The sequence below is a fragment of the Crinia signifera genome, chromosome 8 (assembly GCF_055691185.1).
Source record: "Crinia signifera chromosome 8, ASM5569118v1, whole genome shotgun sequence".
NCBI classification, from domain to species: domain Eukaryota; kingdom Metazoa; phylum Chordata; class Amphibia; order Anura; family Myobatrachidae; genus Crinia; species Crinia signifera.
In genome coordinates this window covers 89358469-89373093 of record NC_139224.1, presented here as the reverse complement: position 1 = coordinate 89373093, position 14625 = coordinate 89358469, and the positions used below count along the sequence as shown (strand labels likewise).

The window sequence follows — 14625 nt, the reverse complement described above, 5'->3', positions numbered from 1 at the left end:
TTTATCTCACCTACAGCCATACCACATTGGATAGGCCCAATCTCGCCTGATCTTGGAAGCTAAGCAGTGTTGGGCCTGGTTAGTACTTGGGTGGGAGACCACATGGTAACACCAGGTGCTGTAGGTTTTTTCACATTACTGGCAAATTGTTTTTATTCTCTAGCTATTTAAATTGGAAACTTTTTCTTTTTATTGCCAGCACAGACATTTGGAAGAGGTCAAACAGACACAATAGCCATCACCTAAAGACTTACCACACTGTTTAGGCCCAATTCCAACTGCTTTTGGCAGCTAAACAGTGTTGAGCCTCTTTAGTAGTTTAATTTAAGACCCCCTGCTAATATGATGTCCTGTAGGTCTTTTTACATTACCAACACATGATTTTTTTCAGTAAGCCAATATAGTTAGGAAAATTTTTATTAGCTTACCTGGTGATAGAAGTAGAAGAGGGCAAAAAAGTGCCTGTATTTCACATACAGCCATACCACATTGGATAGGCCCAATCTCATCTGATCTTGGAATCTAAGCAGTGTTGGGCCTGGTTAGTTCTTGGGTGGGAGACCACATGGGAACACCAGGTGCTCTAGGTCTTTTCACATTACTGGCAAATTGTTTTTATTCTCTAGCTATTTAAATTGGAAACTTTTTCTTTTTATTGCCAGCACTGACATTTGGAAGAGGTCAAACAGACACAATAGCCATCACCTAAAGACTTACCACACTGTTTAGGCCCAATTCCAACTGCTTTTGGCAGCTAAACAGTGTTGAGTCTCTTTAGTAGTTTAATTTAAGACCCCCTGCTAATACAATGTCCTGTAGGTCTTTTTACATTACCAACACATGATTTTTTTCAGTAAGCCAATACAGTTAGGAAACTTTTTTATTAGCTTACCTGGTGATAGAAGTAGAAGAGGGCAAAAAAGTGCCTGTATCTTACCTACAGCCATATAACATTGGATAGGCCCAATCTCGTCTGATCTTGGAAGCTAAGCTGTGTTGGGCCTGGTTAGTACTTGAGTGGGAGACCACATGGGAACACAAGGTGCTGTAGGTTTTTTCACATTACTGGCAAATTGTTTTTATTCTCTAGCTATTTAAATTGGAAACTTTTTCTTTCTATTGCCAGTACAGACATTTGGAAGAGGTCAAACAGACACAATAGCCATCACCTAAAGACTTACCACACTGTTTAGGGCCAATTCCAACTGCTTTTGGCAGCTAAACAGTGTTGAGCCTATATAGTAGTTTAATTTAAGACCCCCTGCTAATATCATGTACTGTAGGTCTTTTTACATTACCAACACATGATTTTTTTCAGTAAGCCAATACAGTTAGGAAACTTTTTTATTAGCTTACCTGGTGATAGAAGTAGAAGAGGGCAAAAAAGTGCCTTTATCTCACCTACAGCCATACCACATTGGATAGGCCCAATCTCGCCTGATCTTGGAAGCTAAGCAGTGTTGGGCCTGGTTAGTACTTGGGTGGGAGACCACATCGGAACACCAGGTGCTGTAGGTTTTTTCACATTACTGGCAAATTGTTTTTATTCTCTAGCTATTTAAATTGGAAACTTTTTATTTTTATTGCCAGCACAGACATTTGGAAGAGGTCAAACAGACACAATAGCCATCACCTAAAGACTTACCACACTGTTTAGGCCCAATTCCAACTGCTTTTGGCAGCTAAACAGTGTTGAGCCTCTTTAGTAGTTTAATTTAAGACCCCCTGCTAATATCATGTCCTGTAGGTCTTTTTACATTACCAACACATGATTTTTTTCAGTAAGCCAATATAGTTAGGAAAATTTTTATTAGCTTACCTGGTGATAGAAGTAGAAGAGGGCAAAAAAGTGCCTGTATTTCACCTACAGCCATACCACATTGGATAGGCCCAATCTCGTCTGATCTTGAAAGCTAAGCAGTGTTGGGCCTGGTTAGTACTTGGGTGGGAGACCACATGGGAGCACCAGGTGCTCTAGGTCTTTTCACATCATTGGCAAATTGTTTTTATTCTCTAGCTATTTAAATTGGAAACTTTTTCTTTTTATTGCCAGCACAGACATTTGGAAGAGGTCAAACAGACACAATAGCCATCACCTGAAGACTTACCACACTGTTTAGGGCCAATTCCAACTGCTTTTGGCAGCTAAACAGTGTTGAGCCTCTTTAGTAGTTTAATTTAAGACCCCCTGCTAATATCATGTCCTGTAGGTCTTTTTACATTACCAACACATGATTTTTTTCAGTAAGCCAATCCAGTTAGGAAACTTTTTTATTAGCTTACCTGGTGATAGAAGTAGAAGAGGGCAAAAACGTGCCTTTATCTCACCTACAGCCATACCACATTGGATAGGCCCAATCTCGCCTGATCTCGGAAGCTAAGCAGTGTTGGGCCTGGTTAGTACTTGGGTGGGAGACCACATCGGAACACCAGGTGCTGTAGGTTTTTTCACATTACTTGCAAATTGTTTTTATTCTCTAGCTATTTAAATTGGAAACTTTTTCTTTCTATTGCCAGTACAGACACTTGGAAGAGGTCAAACAGACACAATAGCCATCACCTAAAGACTTACCACACTGTTTAGGCCCAATTCCAAATGCTTTTGGCAGCTAAACAGTGTTGAGCCTCTTTAGTAGTTTAATTTAAGACCCCCTGCTAATATCATGTCCTGTAGGTCTTTTTACATTACCAACACATGATTTTTTTCAGTAAGCCAATGCAGTTAGGAAACTTTTGGATTAGCTTACCTGGTGATAGAAGTAGAAGAGGGCAAAAAAGTGCCTTTATCTCGCCTACAGCCATACCACATTGGATAGGCCCAATCTTGTCTGATCTTGGAAGCTAAGCAGTGTTGGTCCTAGTTAGTACTTGGGTGGGAGACCACATGGGAACACCAGGTGCTGTAGGTTTTTTCACATTACTTGCAAATTGTTTTTATTCTCTAGCTATTTAAATTGGAAACTTTTTCTTTCTATTGCCAGTACAGACATTTGGAAGAGGTCAAACAGACACAATAGCCATCACCTAAAGACTTACCACACTGTTTAGGCCCAATTCCAAATGCTTTTGGCAGCTAAACAGTGTTGAGCCTCTTTAGTAGTTTAATTTAAGACCCCCTGCTAATATCATGTCCTGTAGGTCTTTTTACATTACCAACACATGATTTTTTTCAGTAAGCCAATACAGTTAGGAAACTTTTTTATTAGCTTACCTGGTGATAGAAGTAGAAGAGGGCAAAAAAGTGTATTTATCTCACCTACAGCCATACCACATTGGATAGGCCCAATCTCGCCTGATCTTGGAAGCTAAGCAGTGTTGGGCCTGGTTAGTACTTTGGTGGGAGACCACATGGGAACACCAGGTGCTCTAGGTCTTTTCACATTACTGGCAAATTGTTTTTATTCTCTAGCTATTTAAATTGGAAACTTTTTCTTTTTATTGCCAGCACTGACATTTGGAAGAGGTCAAATAGACACAATAGCCATCACCTAAAGACTTACCACACTGTTTAGGCCCAATTCCAACTGCTTTTGGCAGCTAAACAGTGTTGAGTCTCTTTAGTAGTTTAATTTAAGACCCCCTGCTAATACAATGTCCTGTAGGTCTTTTTACATTACCAACACATGATTTTTTTCAGTAAGCCAATACAGTTAGGAAACTTTTTTATTAGCTTACCTGGTGATAGAAGTAGAAAAGGGCAAAAAAGTGCCTGTATCTCACCTACAGCCATATAACATTGGATAGGCCCAATCTCGTCTGATCTTGGAAGTTAAGCAGTGTTGGGCCTGGTTAGTACTTGAGTCTGAGACCACATGGGAACACCAGGTGCTGTAGGTTTTTTCACATTACTGGCAAATTGTTTTTATTCTCTAGCTATTTAAATTGGAAACTTTTTCTTTCTATTGCCAGTACAGACATTTGGAAGAGGTCAAACAGACACAATAGCCATCACCTAAAGACTTACCACACTGTTTAGGCCCAATTCCAAATGCTTTTGGCAGCTAAACAGTGTTGAGTCTCTTTAGTAGTTTAATTTAAGACCCCCTGCTAATACAATGTCCTGTAGGTCTTTTTACATTACCAACACATGATTTTTTTCAGTAAGCCAATACAGTTAGGAAACTTTTTTATTAGCTTACCTGGTGATAGAAGTAGAAGAGGTCAAAAAAGTGCATTTATCTCACCTACAGCCATACCACATTGGATAGGCCCAATCTCGCCTGATCTTGAAAGCTAAGCAGTGTTGGGCCTGGTTAGTACTTGGGTGGGAGACCACATGGTAACACCAGGTGCTGTAGGTTTTTTCACACTACTGGCAAATTGTTTTTATTCTCTAGCTATTTAAATTGGAAACTTTTTATTTTTATTGCCAGCACAGACATTTGGAAGAGGTCAAACAGACACAATAGCCATCACCTAAAGACTTACCACACTGTTTAGGGCCAATTCCAACTGCTTTTGGCAGCTAAACAGTGTTGAGCCTCTTTAGTAGTTTAATTTAAGACCCCCTGCTAATATCATGTCCTGTAGGTCTTTTTACATTACCAACACATGATTTTTTTCAGTAAGCCAATATATTTAGGAAAATTTTTATTAGCTTACCTGGTGATAGAAGTAGAAGAGGGCAAAAAAGTGCCTGTATTTCACCTACAGCCATACCACATTGGATAGGCCCAATCTCATCTGATCTTGGAAGCTAAGCAGTGTTGGGCCTGGTTAGTAGTTAGGTGGGAGACCACATGAGAACACCAGGTGCTCTAGGTCTTTTCACATTACTGGCAAATTGTTTTTATTCTCTAGCTATTTAAATTGGAAACTTTTTCTTTTTATTGCCAGCACAGACATTTGGAAGAGGTCAAACAGACACAATAGCCATCACCTAAAGACTTACCACACTGTTTAGGGCCAATTCCAACTGCTTTTGGCAGCTAAACAGTGTTGAGCCTCTTTAGTAGTTTAATTTAAGACCCCCTGCTAATATCATGTCCTGTAGGTCTTTTTACATTACCAACACATGATTTTTTTCAGTAAGCGTATACAGTTAGGAAACTTTTGTATTAGCTTACCTGGTGATAGAAGTAGAAGAGGGCAAAAAAGTGCCTTTATCTCGCCTACAGCCATACCACATTGGATAGGCCCAATCTTGTCTGATCTTGGAAGCTAAGCAGTGTTGGGCCTGGTTAGTACTTGGGTGGGAGACCACATGGGAACACCAGGTGCTGTAGGTTTTTTCACATTACTTGCAAATTGTTTTTATTCTCTAGCTATTTAAATTTGAAACTTTTTCTTTCTATTGCCAGTACAGACATTTGGAAGAGGTCAAACAGACACAATAGCCATCACCTAAAGACTTACCACACTGTTTAGGCCCAATTCCAAATGCTTTTGGCAGCTAAACAGTGTTGAGCCTCTTTAGTAGTTTAATTTAAGACCCCCTGCTAATATCATGTCCTGTAGGTCTTTTTACATTACCAACACATGATTTTTTTCAGTAAGCCAATACAGTTAGGAAACTTTTTTATTAGCTTACCTGGTGATAGAAGTAGAAGAGGGCAAAAAAGTGCATTTATCTCACCTACAGCCATACCACATTGGATAGGCCCAATCTCGCCTGATCTTGGAAGCTAAGCAGTGTTGGGCCTGGTTAGTACTTGGGTGGGAGACCACATGGGAACACCAGGTGCTCTAGGTCTTTTCACATTACTGGCAAATTGTTTTTATTCTCTAGCTATTTAAATTGGAAACTTTTTCTTTTTATTGCCAGCACTGACATTTGGAAGAGGTCAAACAGAAACAATAGCCATCACCTAAAGACTTACCAAACTGTTTAGGCCCAATTCCAACTGCTTTTGGCAGCTAAACAGTGTTGAGTCTCTTTAGTAGTTTAATTTAAGACTCCCTGCTAATACAATGTCCTGTAGGTCTTTTTACATTACCAACACATGATTTTTTTCAGTAAGCCAATACAGTTAGGAAACTTTTTTATTAGCTTACCTGGTGATAGAAGTAGAAGAGGGCAAAAAAGTGCCTGTATCTCACCTACAGCCATATAACATTGGATAGGCCCAATCTCGTCTGATCTTGGAAGCTAAGCAGTGTTGGGCCTGGTTAGTACTTGAGTCTGAGACCACATGGGAACACCAGGTGCTGTAGGTTTTTTCACATTACTGGCAAATTGTTTTTATTCTCTAGCTATTTAAATTGGAAACTTTTTCTTTCTATTGCCAGTACAGACATTTGGAAGAGGTCAAACAGACACAATAGCCATCACCTAAAGACTTACCACACTGTTTAGGGCCAATTCCAACTGCTTTTGGCAGCTAAACAGTGTTGAGCCTCTTTAGTAGTTTAATTTAAGACCCCCTGCTAATATCATGTCCTGTAGGTCTTTTTACATTACCAACACATGATTTTTTTCAGTAAGCGTATACAGTTAGGAAACTTTTGTATTAGCTTACCTGGTGATAGAAGTAGAAGAGGGCAAAAAAGTGCCTTTATCTCGCCTACAGCCATACCACATTGGATAGGCCCAATCTTGTCTGATCTTGGAAGCTAAGCAGTGTTGGGCCTGGTTAGTACTTGGGTGGGAGACCACATGGGAACACCAGGTGCTGTAGGTTTTTTCACATTACTTGCAAATTGTTTTTATTCTCTAGCTATTTAAATTTGAAACTTTTTCTTTCTATTGCCAGTACAGACATTTGGAAGAGGTCAAACAGACACAATAGCCATCACCTAAAGACTTACCACACTGTTTAGGCCCAATTCCAAATGCTTTTGGCAGCTAAACAGTGTTGAGCCTCTTTAGTAGTTTAATTTAAGACCCCCTGCTAATATCATGTCCTGTAGGTCTTTTTACATTACCAACACATGATTTTTTTCAGTAAGCCAATACAGTTAGGAAACTTTTTTATTAGCTTACCTGGTGATAGAAGTAGAAGAGGGCAAAAAAGTGCATTTATCTCACCTACAGCCATACCACATTGGATAGGCCCAATCTCGCCTGATCTTGGAAGCTAAGCAGTGTTGGGCCTGGTTAGTACTTGGGTGGGAGACCACATGGGAACACCAGGTGCTCTAGGTCTTTTCACATTACTGGCAAATTGTTTTTATTCTCTAGCTATTTAAATTGGAAACTTTTTCTTTTTATTGCCAGCACTGACATTTGGAAGAGGTCAAACAGAAACAATAGCCATCACCTAAAGACTTACCAAACTGTTTAGGCCCAATTCCAACTGCTTTTGGCAGCTAAACAGTGTTGAGTCTCTTTAGTAGTTTAATTTAAGACCCCCTGCTAATACAATGTCCTGTAGGTCTTTTTACATTACCAACACATGATTTTTTTCAGTAAGCCAATACAGTTAGGAAACTTTTTTATTAGCTTACCTGGTGATAGAAGTAGAAGAGGGCAAAAAAGTGCCTGTATCTCACCTACAGCCATATAACATTGGATAGGCCCAATCTCGTCTGATCTTGGAAGCTAAGCAGTGTTGGGCCTGGTTAGTACTTGAGTCTGAGACCACATGGGAACACCAGGTGCTGTAGGTTTTTTCACATTACTGGCAAATTGTTTTTATTCTCTAGCTATTTAAATTGGAAACTTTTTCTTTCTATTGCCAGTACAGACATTTGGAAGAGGTCAAACAGACACAATAGCCATCACCTAAAGACTTACCACACTGTTTAGGCCCAATTCCAAATGCTTTTGGCAGCTAAACAGTGTTGAGCCTCTTTAGTAGTTTAATTTAAGACCCCCTGCTAATATCATGTCCTGTAGGTCTTTTTACATTACCAACACATGATTTTTTTCAGTAAGCCAATACAGTTAGGAAACTTTTTTATTAGCTTACCTGGGGATAGAAGTAGAAGAGGGCAAAAAAGTGCCTGTATTTCACCTACAGCCATACCACATTGGATAGGCCCAATCTCGTCTGATCTTGGAAGCTAAGCAGTGTTGGGCCTGGTTAGTACTTGGGTGGGAGACCACATGGGAACACCAGGTGCTCTAGGTCTTTTCACATTACTGGCAAATTGTTTTTATTCTCTAGCTATTTAAATTGGAAACTTTTTCTTTTTATTGCCAGCACTGACATTTGGAAGAGGTCAAACAGACACAATAGCCATCACCTAAAGACTTACCACACTGTTTAGGCCCAATTCCAACTGCTTTTGGCAGCTAAACAGTGTTGAGTCTCTTTAGTAGTTTAATTTAAGACCCCCTGCTAATACAATGTCCTGTAGGTCTTTTTACATTACCAACACATGATTTTTTACAGTAAGCCAATACAGTTAGGAAACTTTTTTATTAGCTTACCTGGTGATAGAAGTAGAAGAGGACAAAAAAGTGCCTGTATCTCACCTACAGCCATATAACATTGGATAGGCTCAATCTCGTCTGATCTTGGAAGCTAAGCAGTGTTGGGCCTGGTTAGTATTTGAGTGGGAGACCACATGGGAACACCAGGTGCTGTAGGTTTTTTCACATTACTGGCAAATTGTTTTTATTCTCTAGCTATTTAAATTGGAAACTTTTTCTTTCTATTGCCAGTACAGACATTTGGAAGAGGTCAAACAGACACAATAGCCATCACCTAAAGACTTACCACACTGTTTAGGCCCAATTCCAAATGCTTTTGGCAGCTAAACAGTGTTGAGCCTCTTTAGTAGTTTAATTTAAGACCCCCTGCTAATATCATGTCCTGTAGGTCTTTTTACATTACCAACACATGATTTTTTTCAGTAAGCCAATACAGTTAGGAAACTTTTTTATTAGCTTACCTGGTGATAGAAGTAGAAGAGGGCAAAAAAGTGCCTTTATCTCACCTACAGCCATACCACATTGGATAGGCCCAATCTCGCCTGATCTTGGAAGCTAAGCAGTGTTGGGCCTGGTTAGTACTTGGGTGGGAGACCACATGGGAACACCAGGTGCTGTAGGTCTTTTCACATTACTGGCAAATTGTTTTTATTCTCTAGCTATTTAAATTGGAAAATTTTTCTTTTTATTGCCAGCACAGACATTTGGAAGAGGTCAAACAGACACAATAGCCATCACCTAAAGACTTACCACACTGTTTAGGGCCAATTCCAACTGCTTTTGGCAGCTAAACAGTGTTGAGCCTCTTTAGTAGTTTAATTTAAGACCCCCTGCTAATATCATGTCCTGTAGGTCTTTTTACATTACCAACACATGATTTTTTTCAGTAAGCCAATACAGTTAGGAAACTTTTGTATTAGCTTACCTGGTGATAGAAGTAGAAGAGGGCAAAAAAGTGCCTTTATCTCGCCTACAGCCATACCACATTGGATAGGCCCAATCTCGTCTGATCTTGGAAGCTAAGCAGTGTTGGGCCTGGTTAGTACTTGGGTGGGAGACCATATGGGAACACCAGGTGCTGTAGGTTTTTTCACATTACTGGCAAATTGTTTTTATTCTCTAGCTATTTAAATTGGAAACTTTTTCTTTTTATTGCCAGCACAGACATTTGGAAGAGGTCAAACAGACACAATAGCCATCACCTAAAGACTTACCACACTGTTTAGTCCCAATTCCAACTGCTTTTGGCAGCTAAAAAGTGTTGAGCCTCTTTAGTAGTTTAATTTAAGACCCCCTGCTAATATCATGTCCTGTAGGTCTTTTTACATTACCAACACATGATTTTTTTCAGTAAGCCAATATAGTTAGGAAAATTTTTATTAGCTTACCTGGTGATAGAAATAGAAGAGGGCAAAAAAGTGCCTGTTTTCACCTACAGCCATACCACATTGGATAGGTCCAATCTCGTCTGATCTTGAAAGCTAAGCAGTGTTGGGCCTGGTTAGTAATTGGGTGGGAGACCACATGGGAACACCAGGTGCTCTAGGTCTTTTCACATTACTGGCAAATTGTTTTTATTCTCTAGCTATTTAAATTGGAAACTTTTTCTTTTTATTGCCAGCACAGACATTTGGAAGAGGTCAAAAGGACACAATAGCCATCACCTTAAGAGTTACCACACTGTTTATTCCCAATTCCAACTGCTTTTGGCAGCTAAACAGTGTTGAGCCTCTTTAGTAGTTTAATTTAAGACCCCCTGCTAATATGATGTCCTGTAGGTCTTTTTACATTACCAACACATGATTTTTTTCAGTAAGCCAATATAGTTAGGAAAATTTGTATTAGCTTACCTGGTGATAGAAGTAGAAGAGGGCAAAAAAGTGCCTGTATTTCACCTACAGCCATACCACATTGGTTAGGCCCAATCTCATCTGATCTTGGAAGCTAAGCAGTGTTGGGCCTGGTTAATACTTGGGTGGGAGACCACATGGAAACACCAGGTGCTCTAGGTCATTTCACATTACTGGCAAATTGTTTTTATTCTCTAGCTATTTAAATTGGAAACTTTTTCTTTTTATTGCCAGCACTGACATTTGGAAGAGGTCAAACAGACACAATAGCCATCACCTAAAGACTTACCACACTGTTTAGGCCCAATTCCAACTGCTTTTGGCAGCTAAACAGTGTTGAGTCTCTTTAGTAGTTTAATTTAAGACCCCCTGCTAATACAATGTCCTGTAGGTCTTTTTACATTACCAACACATGATTTTTTTCAGTAAGCCAATACAGTTAGGAAACTTTTTTATTAGCTTACCTAGTGATAGAAGTAGAAGAGGCCAAAAAGTGCCTTTATCTCACCTACAGCCAAACTACATTGGATAGGTCCAATCTCGCCTGATCTTGGAAGCTAAGCAGTGTTGGGCCTGGTTAGTACTTGGGTGGGAGACCACATGGGAACACCAGGTGCTCTAGGTCTTTTCACATTACTGGAAAATTGTTTTTATTCTCTAGCTATTTAAATTGGAAACTTTTTCTTTTTATTGCCAGCACAGACATTTGGAAGAGGTCAAACAGACACAATAGCCATCACCTAAAGACTTACCACACTGTTTAGGGCCAATTCCAACTGCTTTTGGCAGCTAAACAGTGTTGAGCCTCTTTAGTTGTTTAATTTAAGACCCCCTGCTAATATCATGTCCTGTAGGTCTTTTTACATTACCAACACATGATTTTTTTCAGTAAGCCAATACAGTTAGGAAACTTTTGTATTAGCTTACCTGGTGATAGAAGTAGAAGAGGGCAAAAAAGTGCCTTTATCTCGCCTACAGCCATACCAAATTGGATAGGCCCAATCTCGTCTGATCTTGGAAGCTAAGCAGTGTTGGGCCTCGTTAGGACTTGGGTGGGAGACCACATTGGAACACCAGGTGCTGTAGGTTTTTTCACATTACTTGCAAATTGTTTTTATTCTCTAGCTATTTAAATTGGAAACTTTTTCTTTCTATTGCCAGTACAGACATTTGGAAGAGGTCAAACAGACACAATAGCCATCACCTAAAGACTTACCACACTGTTTAGGCCCAATTCCAAATGCTTTTGGCAGCTAAACAGTGTTGAGCCTCTTTAGTAGTTTAATTTAAGACCCCCTGCTAATATCATGTCCTGTAGGTCTTTTTACATTACCAACACATGATTTTTTTCGGTAAGCCAATACAGTTAGGAAACTTTTTTATTAGCTTACCTGGTGATAGAAGTAGAAGAGGGCAAAAAAGTGCCTTTATCTCACCTACAGCCATACCACATTGGATAGGCCCAATCTCGCCTGATCTTGGAAGCTAAGCAGTGTTGGGCCTGGTTAGTACTTGGGTGGGAGACCACATGGGAACACCAGGTGCTGTAGGTTTTTTCACATTACTTGCAAATTGTTTTTATTCTCTAGCTATTTAAATTGAAAACTTTTTCTTTCTATTGCCAGTACAGACATTTGGAAGAGATCAAACAGACACAATAGCCATCACCTAAAGACTTACCACACTGTTTAGCCCCAATTCCAAATGCTTTTGGCAGCTAAACAGTGTTGAGCCTCTTTAGTAGTTTAATTTAAGACCCCCTGCTAATATCATGTCCTGTAGGTCTTTTTACATTACCAACACATGATTTTTTTCAGTAAGCCAATACAGTTAGGAAACCTTTGTATTAGCTTACCTGGTGATAGAAGTAGAAGAGGGCAAAAAAGTGCATTTATCTCACCTACAGCCATACCACATTGGATAGGCCCAATCTCGTCTGATTTTGGAAGCTAAGCAGTGTTGGGCCTGGTTAGTACTTGGGTGGGAGACCACATGGGAACACCAGGTGCTGTAGGTTTTTTCACATTACTGGCAAATTGTTTTTATTCTCTAGCTATTTAAATTGGAAACTTTTTCTTTTTATTGACAGCACAGACATTTGGAAGAGGTCAAACAGACACAATAGCCATCACCTAAAGACTTACCACACTGTTTAGGCCCAATTCCAACTGCTTTTGGCAGCTAAACAGTGTTGAGCCTCTTTAGTAGTTTAATTTAAGACCCCCTGCTAATATCATGTCCTGTAGGTCTTTTTACATTACCAACACATTAATTTTTTTCAGTAAGCCAATACAGTTAGGAAACTTTTTTATTAGCTTACCTGGTGATAGAAGAAGAAGAGAGCAAAAAAGTGCCTGTATCTCACCTACAGCCATACCACATTGGATAGGCCCAATCTTGTCTGATCTTGGAAGCTAAGCAGTGTTGGGACTGGTTAGTACTTGGGTGGGAGACCACATGTGAACACCTGGTGCTCTAGGTTTTTTCACATTACTGGCAAATTGTTTTTATTCTCTAGCTATTTAAATTGGAAACTTTTTATTTTTATTGCCAGCACAGACATTTGGAAGAGGTCAAAAAGACACAATAGCCATCACCTAAAGACTTACCACACTGTTTAGGCCCAATTCCAAATGCTTTTGGCAGCTAAACAGTGTTGAGCCTCTTTAGTAGTTTAATTTAAGACCCCCTGCTAATATCATGTCCTGTAGGTCTTTTTACATTACCAACACATGATTTTTTTCAGTAAGCCAATACAGTTAGGAAACTTTTGTATTAGCTTACCTGGTGATAGAAGTAGAAGAGGGCAAAAAAGTGCCTTTATCTCACCTACAGCCATACCACATTGGATAGGCCCAATCTCGTCTGATCTTGGAAGCTAAGCAGTGTTGGGCCTGGTTAGTACTTGGGTGGGAGACCACATGGGAACACCAGGTGCTGTAGGTTTTTTCACATTACTGGCAAATTGTTTTTATTCTCCAGCTATTTAAATTGGAAACTTTTTCTTTTTATTGCCAGCACAGACATTTGGAAGAGGTCAAACAGACACAATAGCCATCACCTAAAGACTTACCACACTGTTTAGGCCCAATTCCAACTGCTTTTGGCAGCTAAACAGTGTTGAGCCTCTTTAGTAGTTTAATTTAAGACCCCCTGCTAATATCATGTCCTGTAGGTCTTTTTACATTACCAACACATTAATTTTTTTCAGTAAGACAATACAGTTAGGAAACTTTTTTATTAGCTTACCTGGTGATAGAAGTAGAAGAGGGCAAAAAAGTGCCTGTATCTCACCTACAGCCATACCACATTGGAAAGGCCCAATCTTGTCTGATCTTGGAAGCTGAGCAGTGTTGGGACTGGTTAGTACTTGGGTGGGAGACCACATGGGAACACCTGGTGCTGTAGGTTTTTTCACATTACTGGCAAATTGTTTTTATTCTCTAGCTATTTAAATTGTAAACTTTTTCTTTTTATTGCCAGCACAGACATTTGGAAGAGGTCAAACAGACACAATAGCCATCACCTAAAGACTTACCACACTGTTTAGGCCCAATTCCAAATGCTTTTGGCAGCAAAACAGTGTTGAGCCTCTTTAGTAGTTTAATTTAAGACCCCCTGCTAATATCATGTCCTGTAGGTCTTTTTACATTACCAACACATGATTTTTTTCAGTAAGCCAATATAGTTAGGAAACTTTTTTATTAGCTTACCTGGTGATAGAAGTAGAAGAGGGCAAAAAAGTGCCTTTATCTCACCTACAGCCATACCACATTGGATAGGCCCAATCTCACCTGATCTTGGAAGCTAAGCAGTGTTGGGCCTGGTTAGTACTTGGGTGGGAGACCACATGGGAACACCAGGTGCTGTAGGTTTTTTCACATTACTGGCAAATTGTTTTTATTCTCTAGCTATTTAAATTGGAAACTTTTTCTTTTTATTGCCAGCACAGACATTTGGAAGAGGTCAAACAGACACAAAAGCCATCACCTAAAGACTTACCACACTGTTTAGGCCCAACTCCAACTGGTTTTTGCAGCTAAACAGTGTTGAGTCTCTTTATTAGTTTAATTTAAGACCCCCAGCTAATATAATGTCCTGTAGGTCTTTTTACATTACCAACACATGATTTTTTTCAGTAAGCCAATACAGTTAGGAAACTTTTTTATTAGCTTACCTGGTGATAGAAGTAGAAGAGGGCAAAAAAGTGCCTGTATTTCACCTACAGCCATACCACATTGGATAGGCCCAATCTCGTCTGATCTTGGAAGCTAAGCAGTGTTGGGCCTGGTTAGTACTTGGGTGGGAGACCATATGGGAACACCAGGTGCTGTAGGTTTTTTCACATTACTGGCAAATTGTTTTTATTCTCTAGCTATTTAAATTGGAAACTTTTTATTTTTATTGCCAGCACAGACATTTGGAAGAGGTCAAACAGACACAATAGCCATCACCTAA

General features: G+C 39.6%; 11 non-coding genes and 21 pseudogenes across 11 annotated transcripts; all 32 read left to right on the top strand.

The window, feature by feature from the left end:
* The first annotated feature begins 8 nt into the window (after positions 1-8).
* On the top strand, positions 9-127 carry LOC146027973 (5S ribosomal RNA; annotated as a pseudogene).
* Positions 128-471: 344 nt separating this feature from the next.
* Positions 472-590, top strand: LOC146028249 (5S ribosomal RNA; annotated as a pseudogene).
* A 345-nt stretch (positions 591-935) lies between these two features.
* On the top strand, positions 936-1054 carry LOC146029309 (5S ribosomal RNA; annotated as a pseudogene).
* A 345-nt stretch (positions 1055-1399) lies between these two features.
* LOC146027424 (5S ribosomal RNA) lies at positions 1400-1518 on the top strand. Its single transcript, XR_014454826.1, has one exon. It is a non-coding gene; the product is annotated as a 5S ribosomal RNA (ribosomal RNA).
* Positions 1519-1862: 344 nt separating this feature from the next.
* LOC146028128 (5S ribosomal RNA) lies at positions 1863-1981 on the top strand (annotated as a pseudogene).
* A 345-nt stretch (positions 1982-2326) lies between these two features.
* LOC146028120 (5S ribosomal RNA) lies at positions 2327-2445 on the top strand (annotated as a pseudogene).
* Positions 2446-2790: 345 nt separating this feature from the next.
* LOC146028599 (5S ribosomal RNA) lies at positions 2791-2909 on the top strand (annotated as a pseudogene).
* A 345-nt stretch (positions 2910-3254) lies between these two features.
* LOC146028146 (5S ribosomal RNA) lies at positions 3255-3373 on the top strand (annotated as a pseudogene).
* A 345-nt stretch (positions 3374-3718) lies between these two features.
* LOC146029516 (5S ribosomal RNA) lies at positions 3719-3837 on the top strand (annotated as a pseudogene).
* Positions 3838-4182: 345 nt separating this feature from the next.
* Positions 4183-4301, top strand: LOC146028508 (5S ribosomal RNA; annotated as a pseudogene).
* Positions 4302-4645: 344 nt separating this feature from the next.
* LOC146027985 (5S ribosomal RNA) lies at positions 4646-4764 on the top strand (annotated as a pseudogene).
* Positions 4765-5109: 345 nt separating this feature from the next.
* LOC146034831 (5S ribosomal RNA) lies at positions 5110-5228 on the top strand. The gene has a single exon (XR_014460234.1). It is a non-coding gene; the product is annotated as a 5S ribosomal RNA (ribosomal RNA).
* Positions 5229-5573: 345 nt separating this feature from the next.
* Positions 5574-5692, top strand: LOC146027959 (5S ribosomal RNA; annotated as a pseudogene).
* Positions 5693-6037: 345 nt separating this feature from the next.
* Positions 6038-6156, top strand: LOC146029575 (5S ribosomal RNA; annotated as a pseudogene).
* A 345-nt stretch (positions 6157-6501) lies between these two features.
* Positions 6502-6620, top strand: LOC146034829 (5S ribosomal RNA). The gene has a single exon (XR_014460233.1). It is a non-coding gene; the product is annotated as a 5S ribosomal RNA (ribosomal RNA).
* A 345-nt stretch (positions 6621-6965) lies between these two features.
* Positions 6966-7084, top strand: LOC146027958 (5S ribosomal RNA; annotated as a pseudogene).
* A 345-nt stretch (positions 7085-7429) lies between these two features.
* On the top strand, positions 7430-7548 carry LOC146029574 (5S ribosomal RNA; annotated as a pseudogene).
* A 345-nt stretch (positions 7549-7893) lies between these two features.
* LOC146034822 (5S ribosomal RNA) lies at positions 7894-8012 on the top strand. Its single transcript, XR_014460225.1, has one exon. It is a non-coding gene; the product is annotated as a 5S ribosomal RNA (ribosomal RNA).
* Positions 8013-8357: 345 nt separating this feature from the next.
* On the top strand, positions 8358-8476 carry LOC146029009 (5S ribosomal RNA; annotated as a pseudogene).
* Positions 8477-8821: 345 nt separating this feature from the next.
* On the top strand, positions 8822-8940 carry LOC146034032 (5S ribosomal RNA). The gene has a single exon (XR_014459439.1). It is a non-coding gene; the product is annotated as a 5S ribosomal RNA (ribosomal RNA).
* A 345-nt stretch (positions 8941-9285) lies between these two features.
* Positions 9286-9404, top strand: LOC146033774 (5S ribosomal RNA). The gene has a single exon (XR_014459182.1). It is a non-coding gene; the product is annotated as a 5S ribosomal RNA (ribosomal RNA).
* A 343-nt stretch (positions 9405-9747) lies between these two features.
* On the top strand, positions 9748-9866 carry LOC146029114 (5S ribosomal RNA; annotated as a pseudogene).
* A 344-nt stretch (positions 9867-10210) lies between these two features.
* On the top strand, positions 10211-10329 carry LOC146028644 (5S ribosomal RNA; annotated as a pseudogene).
* Positions 10330-10673: 344 nt separating this feature from the next.
* On the top strand, positions 10674-10792 carry LOC146029203 (5S ribosomal RNA; annotated as a pseudogene).
* Positions 10793-11137: 345 nt separating this feature from the next.
* Positions 11138-11256, top strand: LOC146029545 (5S ribosomal RNA; annotated as a pseudogene).
* Positions 11257-11601: 345 nt separating this feature from the next.
* Positions 11602-11720, top strand: LOC146034233 (5S ribosomal RNA). The gene has a single exon (XR_014459640.1). It is a non-coding gene; the product is annotated as a 5S ribosomal RNA (ribosomal RNA).
* Positions 11721-12065: 345 nt separating this feature from the next.
* On the top strand, positions 12066-12184 carry LOC146034105 (5S ribosomal RNA). The gene has a single exon (XR_014459511.1). It is a non-coding gene; the product is annotated as a 5S ribosomal RNA (ribosomal RNA).
* A 346-nt stretch (positions 12185-12530) lies between these two features.
* Positions 12531-12649, top strand: LOC146029251 (5S ribosomal RNA; annotated as a pseudogene).
* Positions 12650-12994: 345 nt separating this feature from the next.
* Positions 12995-13113, top strand: LOC146032544 (5S ribosomal RNA). Its single transcript, XR_014457974.1, has one exon. It is a non-coding gene; the product is annotated as a 5S ribosomal RNA (ribosomal RNA).
* A 346-nt stretch (positions 13114-13459) lies between these two features.
* On the top strand, positions 13460-13578 carry LOC146028772 (5S ribosomal RNA; annotated as a pseudogene).
* Positions 13579-13923: 345 nt separating this feature from the next.
* On the top strand, positions 13924-14042 carry LOC146033711 (5S ribosomal RNA). Its single transcript, XR_014459120.1, has one exon. It is a non-coding gene; the product is annotated as a 5S ribosomal RNA (ribosomal RNA).
* Positions 14043-14387: 345 nt separating this feature from the next.
* On the top strand, positions 14388-14506 carry LOC146033132 (5S ribosomal RNA). Its single transcript, XR_014458542.1, has one exon. It is a non-coding gene; the product is annotated as a 5S ribosomal RNA (ribosomal RNA).
* The last annotated feature ends 119 nt before the right edge of the window (positions 14507-14625 follow it).